We start from the raw sequence: 20,917 nt of genomic DNA on the forward strand, positions 1-20,917 counted from the left end.
TCTACCGTGTTAGTGTTTTCACCACACGGTACTGTTTCGGTTTTCTGCACTTCGTTTATTGTTTTGTATTTCAGTGTTCAGTTTCGGTTTTAATAAATCATCATGAGCACGAACCACTCTGCATATTGGTCCGATCCTTCTCGCCTCTCCTCGTCCGATGAGGAGGACGAAATAGACAATCGTTACATTCTCCTTAGTATCTGGGTCGTTCAGGTGGGTGTCTAGGGTTGTGGACCGTTCCATCAATATAGGATCATAAATTAGACGTATCATTTATTTGTAAATGCTGTTCCACCATGAAAGGACAATAAATAAGATGTATAATTCATTATAAAATGTATATCCCTCATCTGAACAACATTGAAAGCTCTCTCACACCCTCGCTCACAGCAATACATTGGTTCTGGGATATGCAACCATTTCCTTTCTCACTCAACGCCACACTTTCCCAAACACCAAAAAACACACACCACACCATCCATCCACACATACTGTGCCTTCTGTTTACTGTGTTTTTATCTCTACCATGTAAAATTAGTGCTTTTGTGTTCCAATTAGTTATTCTTGAAGATAGAAAAGCTATTTTTTTGTTGTTGTATTATTACAAACCAGAAAAGAGAAGTCCTGTCATTGAGCAACTGTTTTTTTTCAACACAGAGTCCCTCCCTCAGTCCCCATCATATAAAATAAGTGTCTATTTGGGTTGACGTTATAAGTGTCTATTTGGGTTGATGGTATGAGTGTTTAGATCAGTATGTCTGAAGGAATAGTCCACGCTGATGTGAAGTTCAAAAAACACCAAAGGACTGAAGGAAAAGATGGTGGTATGTTCTAAACTAAAATCTATTTTTATAGACATGCTGTATGCTCAGGATGTGCAGAATGGTCAACAAAAAGCTTCCTCTATCTGCCAATATATATCTATACTCTAGGGCAATCTAGGATCTGTTTTTGAAATGAATGCTATATAGCTGTTGATTCTTGAAGAATATTACTTAGAAACACCTCATCAGCTTAGTTCAACTGTATTACCCCATCAGACAAATGTAAGCTTGTTTTACGCTATTGTTTGTATACAATGTAATTGTATAAATCATGGTTATCATTTTTATCTCATGGTCATGGATGGTCCGTCCTCGCTACCATAGCTCCGTCTATGAACTTGAGTGGTTACATTTCTCCAGCCCCATCCCTCAGCTGTTTACCAAAAAATACCCAGATGGCCACTTTAAAATTATATTTATACTACACTGACTTTATATGACAATACCCTATTTCAAAACATGTTCCCAAGGACAAAAATGACTTGCATCACAGAGATTTTAGACATTTACATTTAACAGACGCTCTTATCCAGAGCGACTTACAAGTACATACATTCATACTTTTTGTACTGGCCCCCCGTGGGAATCGAACCCACAACCCTGGCGTTGCAAGCGCCATGCTCTACCAACTGAGCTACACGGGACTAGAGACTACAATTCAAAGGGTTTGCAGGAAACATATTTGTTAGCTGGTTTGCATGCAACACTTCATGCACGCTTCATGCCTTATCAGTGATCTGTGCTGATAATTATACATTACAGTTTCACTTTGTCGCTTTGGTCAAATTTTCACAAGTATCTGGTACATTTTCACAACTCTTAGTACAATACTCTAAACTGGTCACACTTGTAACTCAGCCAGTCTTTCACTCAACCTGTCATTGTGCGTTCATTTGGATTGTAAACATCTCTCACCACACAACCACTGATTCAAAATATGTTTCTTGTAAAATGTAATGAGAACATTGGTTTAATCACCGTAACATATTAAACATATTTTCTATTTAGTTGTCTTAACTACCAGTTAATCCAATAGAAAACAATGCAAGATGCATGTTTCAAATCGTCCTCAGAAGTGCTGAAAGTAAAATGCTACAGTACTGTAAATTACAGTTTTCACATTAGGCAATACACTTAAATGACCCAACAAAATTAACACATTCTATATTTTCCTTAATATCTATCCAATGTGTAATCAAAGGTGTGATCAATGAAGACATCCTCTACAATCATTCATGCAAAAGAAATGTTTTTCAGATATAGTTGTAAATGAAATTAATTAATGAAATGAATGAAAATAAAAGATAAGGTTTAGCACGCATTAGTTTGCATGAAGCCTGTCTTGAGCATTTGGCCATAAATTCTCATCCACATCACAGTGAATGTCATCATTATTCATGCACCGCAGGAAAAACCTTTTGACATGGCTAATCCAAGCTTGACATTGGTCTGCATTGATGTCGTCGAATGCCTCATTCATGGCTAGAAGTAGGGTGGCTCGCTCATGGGGATGGCGATCGTACAGCTTCCACCTCCATGCTGAAAAAGATTCCTCAATAGGGTTGTGGAAAGAAGAGTATAGGGTCACGAATTGGGGATGGGCCCAAAACCATGCCTGAACCACCTCTGCAGGGTGGAACCTGACATTGTCACACTCAGTGACATAGGTACCCCTTCACCTTGACAGGCCTGCTCAATTTCATTGAGAAACACAATGAGATGTGCAGCGTTGTAGGATCCAAGTAATGCCCTACATCCTACCACACCATCCTCAGAAATAGCTGCGTACATGGAGATGTTTCCCCCACATTGTCCAGGCACTTGGACGGTTGCCCGTTGGACGATGAGTTTCCGCCCACGGCGCTGAGTTTTGTCCAGGTTGACGCCCACTTCACAGCAGCATCAAGCACCATCACCCTCTAAAATATATTTTGGGTTCTTTTTACAGTATAGTTACACTATGATATTGTGATGTAGCATGTGCATCCATTAGTAACAGTACTACTGTATATAGTGCTGTACCTGAACATACTTGGCCTGTAGTTGTTTCACCCAGTTGTTGTTTTTCTCAAAAGGCATCAGGTAAATGTGTTTCATAGATACCTGGTGCCTCTTCAAAAGGTGGGACATTGTTGGTAGGCTGATGGATGTCACATTGGCAAAGGTGTCATCTTTCTCCTCAATGGCCTGCTTTATTTCGGACAGCCGTATGTCATTCCTGGCCCTCACCATTTCCACCACTGCCCACTCCTGCTGGTCAGTCAGCACACGGCCACCACCACGGGGTCTTCTGTCGGTTCTGAGGGTAGAACAGATTATACTGTCAATAGATCATACTGTAACATGTTTTGTGAATTTATATGCATTACAATATGTAATTTACTGTAAATGTAAAGGTAAAGCATAGTGCATATCTTCCAGACTTACCGGGTTTTCTTGGTGAAATTTTCTCAGGATCAAATTGACAGTTTCAGATTGGGGTAAACTAATCTGTCAGCTCTGCCATGGTAAGGCCCCTGTTCAACTCATGTTCAACGACGATGGCCCTGATTTCATTAGACACAACAGTTCCCTGCCGTCTGTCCACCTCTTTGACAGGGCCCAGTCCCACCTCTTTGACAGGGCCCAAGCCCACCTGTTTGACCTCTTTGACAGGGCCCAAGCCCACCTGTTTGACCTCTTTGATGGGGCCCAAGCCCACCTGTTTGACCTCTTTGATGGGGCCCAAGCCCACCCCTTTGACCTCTTTGATGGGGCCCAAGCCCACCTGTTTGACCTCTTTGACAGGGCCCAAGCCCACCCCTTTGACCTCTTTGATGGCGCCCAAGCCCACCTGTTTGACCTCTTTGACAGGGCCCAAGCCCACCCCTTTGACCTCTTTGATGGGGCCCAAGCCCACCCCTTTGACCTCTTTGATGGGGCCCAAGCCCACCTGTTTGACCTCTTTGACAGGGCCCAAGCCCACCCCTTTGACCTCTTTGACAGGGCCCAAGCCCACCCCTTTGACCTCTTTGATGGGGCCCAAGCCCACCTGTTTGACCTCTTTGATGGGGCCCAAGCCCACCTCTTTGACAGGGCCCAAGCCCACCCCTTTGACCTCTTTGATGGGGCCCAAGCCCTCCTGTTTGACCTCTTTGACAGGGCCCAAGCCCACCCCTTTGACCTCTTTGACAGGGCCCAAGCCCACCCCTTTGACCTCTTTGATGGGGCCCAAGCCCACCTGTTTGACCTCTTTGATGGGGCCCAAGCCCACCTCTTTGACAGGGCCCAAGCCCACCCCTTTGACCTCTTTGACAGGGCCCAAGCCCACCCCTTTGACCTCTTTGATGGGGCCCAAGCCCACCTGTTTGACCTCTTTGATGGGGCCCAAGCCCACCCCTTTGACCTCTTTGACAGGGCCCAAGCCCACCCCTTTGACCTCTTTGACAGGGCCCAAGCCCACCCCTTTGACCTCTTTGATGGGGCCCAAGCCCTCCTGTTTGACCTCTTTGACAGGGCCCAAGCCCACCCCTTTGACCTCTTTGATGGGGCCCAAGCCCACCTGTTTGACCTCTTTGATGGGGCCCAAGCCCATCTCTTTGACCTCTTTGATGGGGCCCATGCCCACCTGTTTGACCTCTTTGATGGGGCCCAAAACCAACGCTTTGACCTCTTTGATGGGGCCCAAGCCCACCTCTCTAACAAGCCCCTTGTCCATGAGCTCTTTGATTTCCACCTCTCCCTTGCTGTCTTTCCTGCTCCATGTTGAAATCAATTAGCATTAACTAGTAGTCATTATGTATGGTTATCACGCATCATACATGTCATTTAGATGTTTATACTTTACAAACACACATTTTATTTTTGTAGTTCTCAAAATCCATTGATAGTGGACAAACCAGTTTAAAATTCATAGGTTTACCAACCGGGTAAGTGGTTGGCCATTCAGCCCAGTTGGATTAAGTGATGGTCAAATGTATTTGAACAAATGAAAAGAGAATCATACGAAAAGTATTGTGAGCATTGCGTTGTGAAAGGCAATGACTTTATATGAAAGGTATTTCTATATGAAACAGTGATCAGGTTTGGTGAAAAGGTTACAGTATGATTTTGTGTGTTGTACTTTTGATGGGGCTTGGGCCCTATCAAAGAGGTCAAACAGGTGGGCTTGGGCCCCGTCAATTGAAAATGTGCTTAAAGTTTTGAAACAACAGCCTTTTACATGATCTGTTTTGAGTTTGTACAGAATTTAACCGCATACTTGTGAAAACAGGACCAAAGTGCTAAAAACAAAAACGAATAAACTGAGTGTTAAAAATGCTGGTTCAGGAACAGCCAATGTGATGAGAGGAGTTTTGTCTTGTGCTCACACTTTCATGGTTGCATTCCAGCAACAGCATCCACAGCGAAGGATGCCACGTACTCTGAAATCTCAATTCCCAAAGCCGGACGCAACCAGCCATCTACCGACACTAATGGTATGTATGTGTGTGTGTGTGTGTGTGTGTGTGTGTGTGTGGGTAGGTGTGTGTGTGGGTGAGTGTGTGGGTCAGATGAAGTCAGTGCAAAGTGCAAGCTAGGCAAAACAATGAGGAAGTTTCCTACATATGGGTGGAAAAAACGTTTACAAGATGCAGAACAGATTCTATTTTAGCATTTGTCAAAAACCATGTTCCTTGTTCCTACGAGTCATACACTGAGTGTCCAAAACATGAGGCACACCTTCCTAATATTGAGTTGCACCCCCTTTTGCCATCAGAACTGCCTCAATTTGTCGGTACATGGACTCTACAAGGTGTTGAAAATGTCCACAGGGATGCTGGCCCATGTTGACTCCAATGTAGTGTCAAGTTGGCTGGATGTCCTTTGGGTGGTGGGCCATTCTTGATACACACAAGAAACTGTTGAGCTTGAAAAACCCAGCAGTGTTGCAGTTCTTGACACACTCAAACCGGTGCGCCTGGCACCTACGACCATACCCCGTTCAAAGGCACTTAAATATTTTCTCCTGCCCATTCACCCTCTGAATGGCACACACAATCCATGTCACAACTGTCTCAAGGCTTAAAAATCCTTCTTTAACCTGTCTCCTCCCCTTCATCTACACTGATTGGTGGATTTAACAAGTGACAGCAATACTGGGTCATAGTTTTCACCTGGATTCACCTGGTCAGTCTATGTCATAGAAAGAGCAGGTGAGCAATCCCAAGTACTTCTCTGCCGCTGCCACAACTATTTTCTGTGTCTTTCGATTCATTTCTGCGGTACAGTTAACCATGGTTATAAATGCTAAAAAGCCCACCGTACTGAAGCACCTATTCGTCCCATCACTCTTGATCTCCACCTACTCCCAGGAATGCTCCCACCCTGTACCCATCTTCCTCTACCACTCTCTTCACTGCTTAGGCATACAACACTTTCTGTTCTATTCTAACCCTGGCAACCTCAATCTGCCTTTCTCTCACCGGACAACCTCCGATCTCCATCCCCATGATCATCCTCACAACTAACACAACTTTCTCCACCGATACCACACATTCCTTCGTCTCATGCCCTCCTGCACACTTCTCACATCTGGGCATGTCCCTCCTACACACTGCTGCAGTATGCCCATAAACATGACAGCTAAAACACAGTAATATTCTCGTAACAAACTCTCACTTGATAACTGACACTTCCTACATTGACCTTATCTGGTAACGACTCTGCATCAAAACTCAGCATGACAGACAATGTCTTCTCCGTTTGCCCACCGTATCTACGTCTCATCAAGTGGCGGGTGTCACAGACACTGGGAATCTTCCATTTCAACTGCTCCTCCTCAACACTTAATGCCACTCTCGTTATCACTCCTTTCGACGGCTCCTTGCTCCAGAGAACAAAGCACGGCACAATTCTTGTCCCTAATCTCGTAATCCGGAGCGCCCTCTCCCTCTGGGGGGAGGAAACATGATAAATCATCATGAGTCCATTCTGAGTTACTTTCACCAACTCAACAGTCCCCAACCTCCCCTCCACCCAACCTGACACCACATATAGATCAACCAAATAACAAGGCTCCCCAGTGGGGAAGAGGTCTAAGGCACTGCATCACAGTGCTAGAGGTGTCACTACAGACCCTGGTTCGATTCTGGGCTGTATCACAACCAGCTGTGATCGGGAGTACCATAGGGTGGCGCACAATTGGCCCAGTGTCATCCTGTTTAGGGTTTAGCTGGTGTAGGCTGTCATTGTAAATAAGAATTTGTTCTTGATGGACTTGCCTAGTTAAATAAAAAAAATATATCTCACCCCCACTGGGCCAAAATCATCCTTATCAGCCTTGGGACGAAGCCTGAACTCCGCAATCTCCTCATTCTCAACAAGTTCCATCTCTGAACTACTGGAGCAGGTATCCCTGTTTTTGCACTTGTCGCCTACCTTCCTCACCACTACTTCCCTCTTCACTCAACTTCTACGCAGCAGTCATCACTGCACCTGCCGCCACATTTAAATTGATCCTCACTCTCCTCCTGTCCCATTTCCTCCTCAAGCTCTTCCAAAAGGTCTGTGTGATCCTCCATTCCATATTCACCTCTCTCCTTTTTATCTTGTCCATCTTCTCCTTCACGAGATCTTTCAGAAGGCCTGTGTAATCCCCCACTCCATGTTTTTTCAGAAGTTTGTTTTATTCACTGCTTTAGCACACTCTGCCAACCCGGATGTTCTAGCCGTGTCTGAATCCTGGCTTAGGAAGACCACCAAAAATTCTGACATTTTCATCTCTAACTACAACATTTTCAGACAAGATAGAACGGCCAAAGGGAGCGGTGTTGCAATCTACTGCAAAGATAACCTGCAGAGTTCTGTCCTACTATCCATGTCTGTACCCAAATAATTTGAACTTCTACTTCCACCTCTCTAAAAACAAGTTTCTCACTGTTGCCGCCTGCTATAGACCACCCTCTGCCCCTAGCTGTGCTATGGACACCATATGTGAACTGATTGGCCCCCATCGATCTTCAGAGCTCGTGCTGCTAGGCGACCTAAACTGGAACATGCTTAACACCCCAGCCATCCTACAATCTAAGCTTGATGCCCTCAATCTCACACAAATTATCAATGAACCTACCAGGTACCACCCCAAAGCCGTAAACACGGGCACCCTCATAGATATCATCCTAACCAACTTGCCCTCTAAATACACCTCTGCTGTTTTCAACCAAGATCTCAGCGATCACTGCCTTATTGCCTGCATCCGTAATGGGTCTGCGGTCAAACGACCTCCCCTCATCACTGTCAAACGCTCTCTAAAACACTTCAGCGAGCAGGCCTTTCTAATCAACCTGGCCCGGGTATCCTGGAAGGATATTGATCTCATCCCGTCAGTAGAGGACGCCTGGTTATTAAAAAAAAAAAAGCCTTACTCACCATCTTAAATAAGCATGCCCCATTCAAGAAATTTAGAACCAGGAACAAATATAGCCCTTGGTTCTCTCCAGACCTGACTGCCCTTATCCAACACAAAAATACCCTATGGTGTTCTGCATTAGCATCGAACATCCCCCGTGATATGCAACTTTTCAGGGAAGTTAGAAACCAATATACACAGGCAGTTAGAAAAGCCAAGGCTAGGGCCTCCCGGGTGGCGCAGTGGTCTAGAGCACTGCATCGCAGTGCTAACTGCGCCACCAGAGTCTCTGGGTTCGCCCCCAGGCTCTGTCGCAGCCGGCCGCGACCGGGAGGTCCGTGGGGCGACGCACAATTGGCCTAGCGTCGTCCGGGTAAGGGAGGGTTTGGCCGGTAGGGATTTCCTTGTCTCATCGCGCTCCAGCGACTCCTGTGGCGGGCTGGGCGCAGTGCGTGCTAACCAAGGGGGCCAGGTGCACGGTGTTTCCTCCGACACATTGGTGCGGCTGGCTTCCGGGTTGGAGGCGCGCTGTGTTAAAGAAGCAGTGCGGTTTGGTTGGGTTGTGCTTCGGAGGACGCATGACTTTCGACCTTCGTCTCTCCCGAGCCCGTAAGGGAGTTGTAGCGATGAGACAAGATAGTAATTACTAGCGATTGGATACCACGAAAATTGGGGAGAAAAGGGGATAAAATTAAAAAAAAATAATAATAATAAATTTAAAAAAAGCCAAGGCTAGCTTTTTCAAGCAGAAATTTGCTTCCTGCAACACAAACTCAAAAAAGTTCTGGGACACTGTAAAGTCCATGGAGAATAAGAACACCTCCTCTCAGCTGCCCACTGCACTGAAGATAGGAAACACTGTCACCACCGATAAATCCACTATAATTGAGAATTTCAATAAGCATTTTTCTACGGCTGGCCATGCTTTCCACCTGGTTACCCCTACCCCGGTCAACAGCACTGCACCCCCCACAGCTACTCGCCCAAGCCTTCCCCATTTCTCCTTCTCCCAAATCCAGTCAGCTGATGTTCTGAAAGAGCGGCAAAATCTGGATCCCTACAAATCAGCCGGGCAAGACAATCTGGATCCTTTCTTTCTAAAATGATCTGCTGAAATTGTTGCCACCCCTATTACTAGCCTGTTCAACCTCTCTTTCGTGTCGTCTGAGATTTCCAAAGATTGGAAAGCAGCTGCGGTCATCCCCCTCTTCAAAGGGGGGGACACTCTTGACCCAAACTGCTACAGACCTATATCTATCCTACCCTGCCTTTCTAAGGTCTTCGAAAGCCAAGTCAACAAACAGATTACCGACTATTTCGAATCCCACCATACCTTCTCCGCTATGCAATCTGGTTTCAGAGCTGGTCATGTGTGCACCTCAGCCACGCTCAAGGTCCTTAACGATATCTTAACTGCTGTGCAGCGGTTAACAATACTGTGCAGCTGTGTTCATTGACCTGGCCAAGGTTGTCGACTCTGTCAATCACCACATCCTCATCGGCAGACTCGACAGCCTTGGTTTCTCAAATGATTGCCTCGCCTGGTTCACCAACTACTTCTCTGATAGAGTTCAGTGTGTCAAATCGGAGGGTCTGTTGTCCGGGCCTCTGCCAGTCTCTATGGGGGTGTCACAGGGTTCAATTCTTGGACCGACTCTCTTCTCTGTATACATCAATGATGTCGCTCTTGCTGCTGGTGAGTCTCTGATCCACCTCTACGCAGACGACACCATTCTGTATACTTCTGGCCCTTCTTTGACACTGTGTTAACCCTCCAGGCGAGCTTCAATGCCATACAACTTTCCTTCCGTGGCCTCCAATTGCTCTTAAATACAAGTAAAACTCAATGCATGCTCTTCAACCGATCGCTGCCTGCACCTGCCCGCCTGTCCAACATCACTACTCTGGACGGCTCTGACTTAGAATATGTGGAAAACTACAAATACCTAGGTGTCTGGTTAGACTGTAAACTCTCCTTCCAGACTCATATCAAACATCTCCAATCCAAAGTTACATCTAGAATTGGCTTCCTATTCCGCAACAAAGCATCCTTCACTCCTGATGCCAAACATACCCTTGTAAAACTGACCATCCTACCAATTTTCGACTTCGGTGATGTCATTTACAAAATAGCCTCCAATACCCTACTCTATAAATTGGATGCAGTCTATTACAGTGCCATCCGTTTTGTCACTAAAGCCCCATATACTACCCACCACTGCGACCTGTACGCTCTCGTTAGCTGGCCCTCGCTTCATACTCGTCGCCAAACCCACTGGCTCCAGGTCATCTACAAGACCCTGCTAGGTAAAGTCCCCCCTTATCTCAGCTCGCTGGTCACCATAGCAGCACCCACCTGTAGCATGCGCTCCAGCAGGTATATCGCTCTGGTCACCCCCAAAACCAATTCCTCCTTTGGCCGCCTCCTTCCAGTTCTCTGCTGCCAATGACTGGAACAAACTACAAAAATCTCTGAAACTGGAAACACTTATCTCCCTCACTAGCTTTAAGCACCAGCTGTCAGAGCAGCTCACAGATTACTGCACCTGTACATAGCCCATCTATAATTTAGCCCAAACAACTACCTCTTTCCCTACTGTATTTATTTATTTATTTTGCTCCTTTGCACCCCATTATTTCTCTGTACTTTGCACATTCTTCCACTGCAAATCAACCATTCCAGTGTTTTACTTGCTATATTGTATTTACTTCGCCACCATGGCCTTTTTTTGCCTTCACCTCCCTTATCTCACCTCACTTGCTCACATTGTATATAGACTTATTTTTCTACTGTAACGGTTTTCCTCCTCCTCTTTGGCCGGAGTAGGGATTTGACCAAAACGCAGCGTTGTGATACGACATGACTTTTATTTAAACAAGACGAAAACTAAACAAACTTGAGAATTTACAAAATAACAAAACGACATAGACAGACCTGAACATGGAACTTACATAACTACACGAAGAACTCACGAACAGGAACATACTACATCAAACGAACAAACGAAACAGTCCCGTGTGGTGCACAGACACGGAAGACAATCACCCACAAACAAACAGTGTGAACAGCCAACCTATATATGGTTCTCAATCAGAGGAAAACATAAAACACCTGTCCCTGATTGAGAACCATATAAGGCTAATTACAAACGACCTAAACATAGAAACACAAAACATAGAATCTCCACCCCAACTCACGCCCTTACCATCTAAACACATACAAAAATAACATAAAACAGGTCAGGAACGTGACATCTACAGTATTATTGACTGTATGTTTGTTTACTCCATGTGTAACTCTGTGTTGTTGTATGTGTCGAACTGCTTTGCTTTCTTGGCCAGGTTGCAATTGTAAATGAGAACTTGTTCTCAACTTGCCTACCTGGTTAAATAAAGGTGAAATAAAATAAATAAATAAATAATAGGCTGCACTTTCTTCCTTATTTCCTTTTACCGCCATCTTCCCCACCGTGGCCTTCGCCCAACACCCCGACCGCCTCTCCGCCCACTACGGATTGTTGGTCGACTCACTGATTTGAGTTTATTTTTTCTCGCTTCGGCTCAAAAAATGTCATATGGTTGCGTCATATTTCGTGGCATACTTTCTGTTGAAGTTTGCATCGATGCATGCTTCAAAGTATGTACAAACGGAGTACGCATTTGAGAAGTGTCCTCCATGCTCCGTTTTGCATACTTTGATTTGGACTATACTCTGACCCTCCTGTGTTCCAATTTGTGTGCTCTGAGCACAGTGTGCATTTTGAGAAACACCCTCAGTGTACGTTTTCTTCATCTCTAACATACAATAAAATCAAGTAGCGAGTGTTATAAGTTGTCAGTTTAATTCATTCTCTCTGTCTCCTCAGCTGGTGACCCTGATTCTCAGGAGGGGTCAAAGGTCAGAGCAGGTGGATGTGACCCTGTCAAAGTGGTCCTGGTGACTCTCTGTGTTCTTCTGATGGGTGCTGTCATTGGACCTCGGTTCCTGTGTGAGTGACCTAGATAGTGGAGGTGGCTAGTCTAAAGCAGACTCTATATCGGAGACAGATTCATAGAGGCTCTTGTCCAGAGCTATGAATATACAGAAATATCTAGGCACATTTTTAGCGCAAGAGTTGGAAAATCTCCACAGTACTGCTTCAAATGGATAAATGTTTCATGCCAGGTCATTGTCTAATTTCTGTAACAACGTAACTGATACAATATAAAAATGTTGGTGAATAAAATGAATAGCTATTTGTAATACTTTTCACAATCAACTAATATTACATTATCATGCAGAAGAATGTTGGGGTCAGATTCCTATAATTTAACATGTATGTCTTTTTGCAATCAGATATCAGCAACCTGCCAACCAAAAACACAGAGCTCCAAATTCTGCAAGCGGCTTACAATCAAAATCTTACATCAGGTGAGTTTAGTTCACACAAAGAAAATGTTCACATCGGTTTAATAATATAACTGTTGTTTATATGTAGTTGGATGTAGGGAACTTGAGTCAGAGTTGTTATCTTTTGGCAACTAGCTTTAATGATCAAAAACAGAGAGCTTCAAGAACTGCAAGACAAGATCAAAGATCTTCAGGAGAAGGAACGTGCAGGTGAGTGTTGACACAGATATGACCCTCCAATTAAATTGTATAGTCTGCCACTAATACAGCCTTTCCATTGAATCCAGTGACATTTTCATCCTTGTGAAATAATATTAGAAAAAAGTGCAGCTTTTGTAATTGTTGGATAATTCCAAGAAGTATGGATTCCAATGTGACGCTGTGAAAATTATGCAGGTTGGCATTTATTGTCATGACTCTTGCCCTGGAGGCAGCTCTGCAGCACGGTCACCAGCTGGCACAGCCAGAGTCATAAAATCAGATTTTAAACCTAACCTTAACCCTAACCTTAACCACACTGCTAGCCAAAAGCTTAAATGAAGACCAAACAGCTCATCTTTGTTTTCATAAGCTTTGTGTGGCCCATCTAGCAGAAATCGCTCAGTTCTGCCTTCAGGGCAGGATTCATGGCAATAAACTTCAACCTGCGAAAGCATAATTATCTTTAATTCACAACAGTTCGGCAACAAAATGAAGAATTGAGAAAGCAGAAAAATCCACCCTCTTGCCCTACAAACACAGGTGAGATTATACTATGAGAGAATGCGTCTACTCATAGATATAGTAGGTTGTATTAAGATAAAAACCTGTTTCAGATAGCAATCCTGAGTTAAACTCAAAACTACTTCAAATCAAGTTGTCAACTTCAGAGGCAGTCGATTTTTCTTTTAGTCCATCCTTATTCATTGATGCAACAATATAGCATACTTGAATAGTTGTTAAATAATCATACAGTATGTCTCATATCCACATGGATTGTACACGATCAGTAACATGAGAACAAAAGGCATTTGACTATAGGTAGGCATAGAGATCAGTGTACTGACAATGGCATTGGGTATATCTGTTCTCTCCACAGGGAATAAAGACTGTCCTAAACCTAGGAACTGTGCTGAAAACTGGGAGTATTATGGGGGAAGTGCTATTACTTCTCCCCTGATAAACTGACCTGGGTTCAGAGTCGGGATGAATGTATCACCAGGGGGGGACACCTTGTCATCATAGGGAGCCGAGAGGAGCAGGTATGAATCTATTATTGATTCTCTCAGTTGTTTTGATGCACATTTTTCCTTTCCTCTACTGACATAGAAATGACAATAAATCTTGACATAATTCTTCAAACAATGTTTCTGGTGAAGAAATTCTTAGATCAGAAAATTGTTACAAAAATGCTTAAAAAGGCTGAAGACAAGTTCTGGATTGGGCTGACGGACAGTACAAACGAGAATGAGTGGTTATGGGTGGACAATTCATCTCTCAATCCAAGCACAAGGTTTGAATGCATGTTTAAATCAATATCATAATACATTCACCCTAGACAAAAACTTATTATGATCCTACCTCTGATGTATTATCATCCTTCAATCCATAGCTTCTGGCTTGGTAAGAAGGAGCCTGATGACTGGAAAGGAGAAAAAGGAGAATATCCCGAGGGTGAAGACTGTGCTAGAATGGGGGAACCGGGTGGTAATACCGGGTGGTCGGATTTCAACTGTAATAAGACTCAAAGAAGAATATGTGAGACAAAATCGCCCCTGTGAAACAGTATCTTAAAGAAACTCAACAGTTCCTTAAATATGTCTCTGAACAACACCAAAGTATTTTTTGCTGCCATTGATAAAAAGGAGGAGAAAATGTATTGTGACTGGTTTACAGGAGATTACTGCTGATATTTACATCTTTCTTTGTACATACATGTTTTATGCTTTTTATGCTGTGGTGTAAAACAAACCAAATCCGCAACTGAGTGTAATGAAAAACATGTCAGATACATTCAGTTCACACCTCTTCACTTCTCAGTAGGCTACAGGTGTTGGATCTTAATTTCCCCAGTATTGTTACAGCAACAGGATTTGAACTTTAGTCCATAAATCAAATGTTGCTTGATTGGTGGTTAAGCTGACACCTGGCCAAATTTAGGCTACATGAAAAGTGCAATATTGTTAAGTGTGTGTGTTAGTGTGGGTTTTCAATGAATTTATGTAAATCATGAAGCATATCTGCGGTGCAGGAAAATTCTCAGCAACGAGTGATAAAATAAAATCCTACACCTGTACATCATCCTCAGTGTGTTTTGTACATGTATATTTCTGCTTATCAGTGCTGTCTCTAGGTTAGTCATTTGACGAAATAAAATATTGTGTGTGTGTCCAAACATCAGGAAACCATTGAATTAATAAAGTGTCAAAAGTAAAATTCGTTTTTTTCAGCAGTTTATTTATTAAGAAGACTTGTCGTCTTACCTACAGTAGTTCAGGGGCTAGAAAAGTAGAGATGCCAGAATGCCTACTGTACACTTCTCTAGTGGTGTATCATGAATATTCAAAAGGTAGAAAATAAAGAATTGTCACTTGAGATTCCAAAAAATGTCTGCAGCATTGAAATTCCCCAAGAATACAGTGGCCTCCATCACTCTTGCTGCTGGTGAGTCTCTGATCCACCTCTACGCAGACGACACCATTCTGTATACTTCTGGCCCTTCTTTGGACACTGTGTTAACAACCCTCCAGACGAGCTTCAATGCCAAACAACGCTCCTTCCGTGGCCTCCAATTGCTCTTAAATACAAGTAAAACAAAATGAATGCTCTTCAACCGATCGCTGCCTGCACCTGCCCGCCTGTCCAACATCACTACTCTGAACGGTTCTGACTTAGATTATGTGGACAACTACAAATACCTAGGTGTCTGGTTAGACTGTAAACTCTCCTTCCAGACTCACATCAAACATCTTCAATCCAAAGTTAAATCTAGAATTGGCTTCCTATTTCGCAACAAAGCCTCCTTCACTCATGCTGCCAAACATACCCTCGTAAAACTGACCATCCTACCGATCCTCGACTTCGGCGATGTCATTTACAAAATAGCCTCCAATACCCTACTCAATAAATTGGATGCAGTCTATCTGTCAGAGTCGTGTTTGTAGGTGGCAGGGAAGTCAGGCGCAGGAGAATCAAACTGAATATAATGAAGTTGTTTAATAACAATAAACGAAACATAACTCCAAAACTATGAATAACAATAAAACAAAGTGGGTACGAGGACCCGTCGCGCACCAATACAAACAACACGAAACTGAACAACAAACAATCTCTGACAAAGACATGAAGGGAAACAGAGGGTTAAATACAAAACAGGTAATGAGTGGAATTGAAACCGGATGTGTAGGAAGACAAGACAAAACCAATGGAAAATGAAAAATGGATCAATGATGGCTAGAAGACCGGTGACGTCGACCGCCGAGCACCGCCCGAACAAGGAGAGGCTTCAACTTCGGTAGAAGTCGTGACACTATCACAGTGCCATCCGTTTTGTCACCAAAACCCCATATACTACCCACCACTGTGACCTGTACGCTCTCGTTGGCTGGCCCTCGCTTCATACTCGTCGCCAAACCCACTGGCTCCAGGTCATCTACAAGACCCTGTTAGGTAAAGTTCCCCCTTATCTCAGCTCGCTGGTCACCATAGCAGCACCCACCTGTAGCACGCGCTCCAGCAGGTATATCTCTCTGGTCACCCCCAAAAACCAATTCTTCCTTTGGCCGCCTCTCCTTCCAGTTCTCTGCTGCCAATGACTGGAACGAACTACAAAAATCTCTGAAACTGGAAACACTTATCTCCCTCACTAGCTTTAAGCACCTGCTGTCAGAGCAGCTCACAGATTACTGCACCTGTACATAGCCCATCTATAATTTAGCCCAAACAACTACCCCTCCCCCTAATGTATTTATTTATTTAGCTCCTTTACACCCAATTATTTCTATCTCTACTTTGCACATTCTTCCACTGCAAATCTACAATTCCAGTGTTTTACTTGCTATATTGTATTTACTTCGCCACCATGGCCTTTTTTTTGCCTTTTACCTCCCTTATCTCACCTCAGTTGCTCACATTGTATATAGACTTATTTTTCTACTGTATTATTGACTGTTTGTTTTACTCCATGTGTAACTCTGTGATGTTGTATGTGTCGAACTGCTTTGCTTTATCTTGGCCAGGTCGCAATTGTAAATGAGAACTTGTTCTCAACTTTCCTACCTGGTTAAATAAAGGTGAAATAAAATAAATAAATAAATAAACTCTTAAATGGAAGAAGTTTGGAACCACCAAGACTCTTCCTAGAGCTGGCCACCCTGCCAAACTGAGCAATCGGGGAGAAGGACCTTGGTAAGGGAGGTGACCAAAAACCCGATGGTCACTCTAACACAGCTCTAGAGTTCCTCTGTGGAGATGGGAGAACTTTCCAGAAGGACAACCAACTCTGCAGCACTCCACCAATCAGGCCTTTATGGTAGAGTGGCCAGACGAAAGCCACTCCTCAGTAAAAGGCACATGACAGCCCGCTTGGAGTTTGCCAAAAGGCATCTAAAGGACTCTCAGACCATGAGAAACAAGATTCTCTGGTCTGATGAAACCAAGATTGAACTCTTTGGCCTGAATACCAAGTGTCACGTCTGGAGGAAACCTGGCACCATCCCTATGGTGAAGCATGGTGGTGGCAGCATCATGCTGTGGGGAAGTTTTTCAGTGGCAGGGACTGGGAGACTAGTCAGGATCGAGGAAAAGATTAACAGAGCAAAGTACAGAGAGATCCTTGATGAAAACCTGCTCCAGAGCTGGGTCGAAGGCTCACCTTCCAACAGGGACAATGACCCTAAGTTCACAGCCAAATCAATGCAGGAGTGGCTTCAGGACAAGTCTTTGAATGTCCTTGAGTGGCCCAGCCAGAGCCCGGACTTGACCCTGATCGACCATCTCTGGAGAGACCTGAAAATAGCTGTGCAGCAACGTTCCCCATCCGACCTGACAGAGCTTGAGAGGATCTGCAGAGAAGAATGGGAGAAACTCACCAAATACAGGTGTCAAAGCTTGTAGCGTCGTACCAAAGAAGACGCTGTAATCGCTGCCAAAGGTGCTTCAACAAAGTACTGAGTAAAGGGTCTGAATACTTATGTAAATCGGATATTTCAGTGTTTATTCTTTATTTTATAAATTTGCAAAAATGTCTAAATACCTGTGTCATTATGGGGTGTTGTGTGTAGATTGATGAGGGGGAAAAAAACGATTTAATCCATTTTAGAATAAGGCAGTAATATAACAAAATGTGAAAAAGGTCAAGGGGTCTGAACACTTTCCAAAACCTAGGATTCTAGGGAGCAAGACCAAGGCTCTTGATACTGTCCTGTCCCATCTTAGAGGTGACAGAGAGAGACCCTTGTGTTTGTGGTCCATAAAATAAGGGAACCAATGTTCTCATGTCAATGTTCTCGTATTCTTCTTCCTCGCCTATGTGGTAGAGATGTTTGATGTCTGCAGAAAGAACTTCCTCCATTTGCACTACAAAGTACAATCACACTATGTACAAACTCATTAATTCATGATGTTTTGTGATGGTAGTTCACGTTGAGAGAGGTGTAATCTTGATTTCCCCCCTCCAACTAGTCCTACCAATACCATTTGTCATCACTGTATAAATCAATACATGCAACCCGTCAATAGACCAATAGCCTAACAAAAAGCAATATGACTTGAATTCAAAGAACAGTATGTTTGGACTGTCGATTTTTGCATTTTCTCCGTTTGGCCATGTAACTTTGTCCAGGTGACATCTCTTAAAACAGGTTGAGAATGAAGAACACTCTCAACATTCATTTATATTTGGTGACCGAGTACTAATACTACTTGTGTGCACTTTATATGCATTATAAACTTATTATTATTTAAGTGTCTTGGTTACCTTTATTGTGAAGTTGTAACTATCCACACTACAGTATGATCGAACATCTCTGAAGAGACCTGAAAATAGCTGTGCAGCGACGCTCCCCATCCAAACTGACAGAGCTTGAGAGGATCTGCGGAGATGAATGGGGGAAACTCCCCAAATACAGGTGTGCCAAGCTTGCACTGTCATACCCAAGAAGACTCGAGGCTGTAATCACTGCTAAAGGTGCTTCAACAAAGTACTGAGTAAAGGGTCTGAATACTTCTGTAAATGTGATATTTCCATTTAGATTTTTTTTATACATTTGCAGAAATTCCCCCAAATTTTTTTTGGGTTCGTCATTATGGGGTGTTATGTGTAGATTGATGAGGGAATAAGGCTGTAACTTAAGAAAAACTCAAGGGGTCTGAATACTCTCCAAATGCACAGTATGTATTGCTAGCCATACAAAGGCATACAAAGGCATTATCATCAAATTCTGAGTTTGAAACTAATCTTAATCTTCCCCCTCAGTCCTTTTGTCACGCCCTGACCATAGTTTGCTTTGTATGTTTTATGTTTTGTTTGGTCAGGGTGTGATCTGAGTGGGCATTATATGTTGTATGTCTGTTTTGTCTATTTCTATGTGTTTGGCCTGATATGGTTCTCAATCAGAGACAGGTGTTTTGCGTTGTCTCTGATTGGGAACCATATTTAGGTAGCCTGTTTTGTATTGTGGGTTGTGGGTTATTGTCTATGTCTAGTTGCCTGGGTCTGCACTTTTGTATTATAGCCTCACGTTCGTTTTGTTATTTTGTATAGTTTGTTTAGTGTTCATCTTCGTTAAATAAATAGAAGATGTTTTCATATCACGCTGCGCCTTAGTCCTCCTCTCTTCCACATTACGACGAACGTGACACCTTTGGCGATTTTATTGTATTAATATAAACACTTGCAGTCTCAGACCTTGTTGATTTTCTCCACCTTTCAGTAAGTCAAGATGAAGACTAGTTCTGAACACTCAATGCAGAGACACTTACAGAAGCATCTCCCCAGAACAAAACACCCCAGCAGTTCCTCTATAGCGGGTCTTCTCATTCTCTGTGCCTTCAGAAAGTATTCACACCTCTGAAACTTGTCCACATTTTATTGTGTTACAGCCTGAATTTAAAATGAATTAGATTGAGATGTTGTGTCACTGGCCTACACACAATACCTCAATGTCAAAGTGGAATTATGTTTTTAGAATATTTTATAACATTTATAAAAAACGAAAAGCTGGTATGTCTTGAGTATATAAGTATTCACCTCTTTTGCTGTAGCAAGACTAAATACGCCCAGGAGTGAAAATGTGCATAACAAGTGCATGGACTCTGTGTGGAATATTTTTTTTTATGTCTTCATCTCTGTACCCCACACATACAATTATCTGTTGAATTGTATTTAACTAGGTAAGTTGACTGAGAACACATTCTCATTTACAACAACAACCAGGGGAGAGGAATGAGCCAATTGCAAGTTAGGGATGATTAACTGGCCATAATGATATGAGGGACAAATTGGGAATTTAGCCAGGACACCAGGTTTAACACCCCTACCATATGATCTTTAAAGACCACACCTGTTTTAACATCCCATCTGAAAGACTGCACCCTACACAGCAAAATGTGCCCAATCACTGTCCTGGGGTATTGGGATATATTTTTAGACTAGAGGAAAGAGCACCTCCTACTGGCTCTCCAACTTCAAGCAGCATCTGGTCTCCTGTTTAGGGACTGACCAGAACCAACCCTGCTTAGCTTCAGAAGCCAGCCAGCAGTGGTATGCAGGCTGGTATGCTGCTGGCATCTGTAAGGTCCTTCATTCGAGCAGTGAATTTCAAACACAGATTCAACAAAAAAAGACCAAGGAGTTTTTCAATGCCTCGCAAAGAAGGGCACCTATTATACACCCAGTCACTACAAAGATATAGGCATCCTTACTCAGTCAGTTGCCGGAGATTTCACCATGAGGCCAATGGTAACTTTAAAACAGTTACAGGGTTTGATGGCTGTGATAGGAGAAAACTGAGGATGGATCAACAACATTGTAGTTACTCCACAATACTAACCTAAATAAATAGAGTTAAAAAAAGGAAGCCCTTAAAGAATAAAAATATTCCAGAAACATGCATCCTGTTTGCAATAAGGCACTAAAGTAAAACTGCAGGAAATGTGGCAAAGAAATTAACTTTATGTCCTGAATACCAAGCGCTATGTTTGGGGCAAATCCAACACAACACATCATTAAGCACCACTCTTCATATCTTCAAGCATGGTGGGGGCAGCATCATGTTAAGAGTATGCTTGGGTGGCTGTGGTATGCCTGAATAGAAACACAAACACAGTCTCAAGCTGTAGGAGTAGGACGTAGAC

General features: G+C 43.3%; 1 pseudogene; it reads left to right on the forward strand.

The window, feature by feature from the left end:
• Positions 1-714: 714 nt before the first annotated feature.
• LOC129819677 (C-type lectin domain family 4 member F-like) lies at positions 715-14,800 on the forward strand (annotated as a pseudogene).
• The last annotated feature ends 6,117 nt before the right edge of the window (positions 14,801-20,917 follow it).

Source organism: Salvelinus fontinalis, chromosome 22, assembly GCF_029448725.1.
Source record: "Salvelinus fontinalis isolate EN_2023a chromosome 22, ASM2944872v1, whole genome shotgun sequence".
In the NCBI taxonomy this organism is placed as follows: domain Eukaryota; kingdom Metazoa; phylum Chordata; class Actinopteri; order Salmoniformes; family Salmonidae; genus Salvelinus; species Salvelinus fontinalis.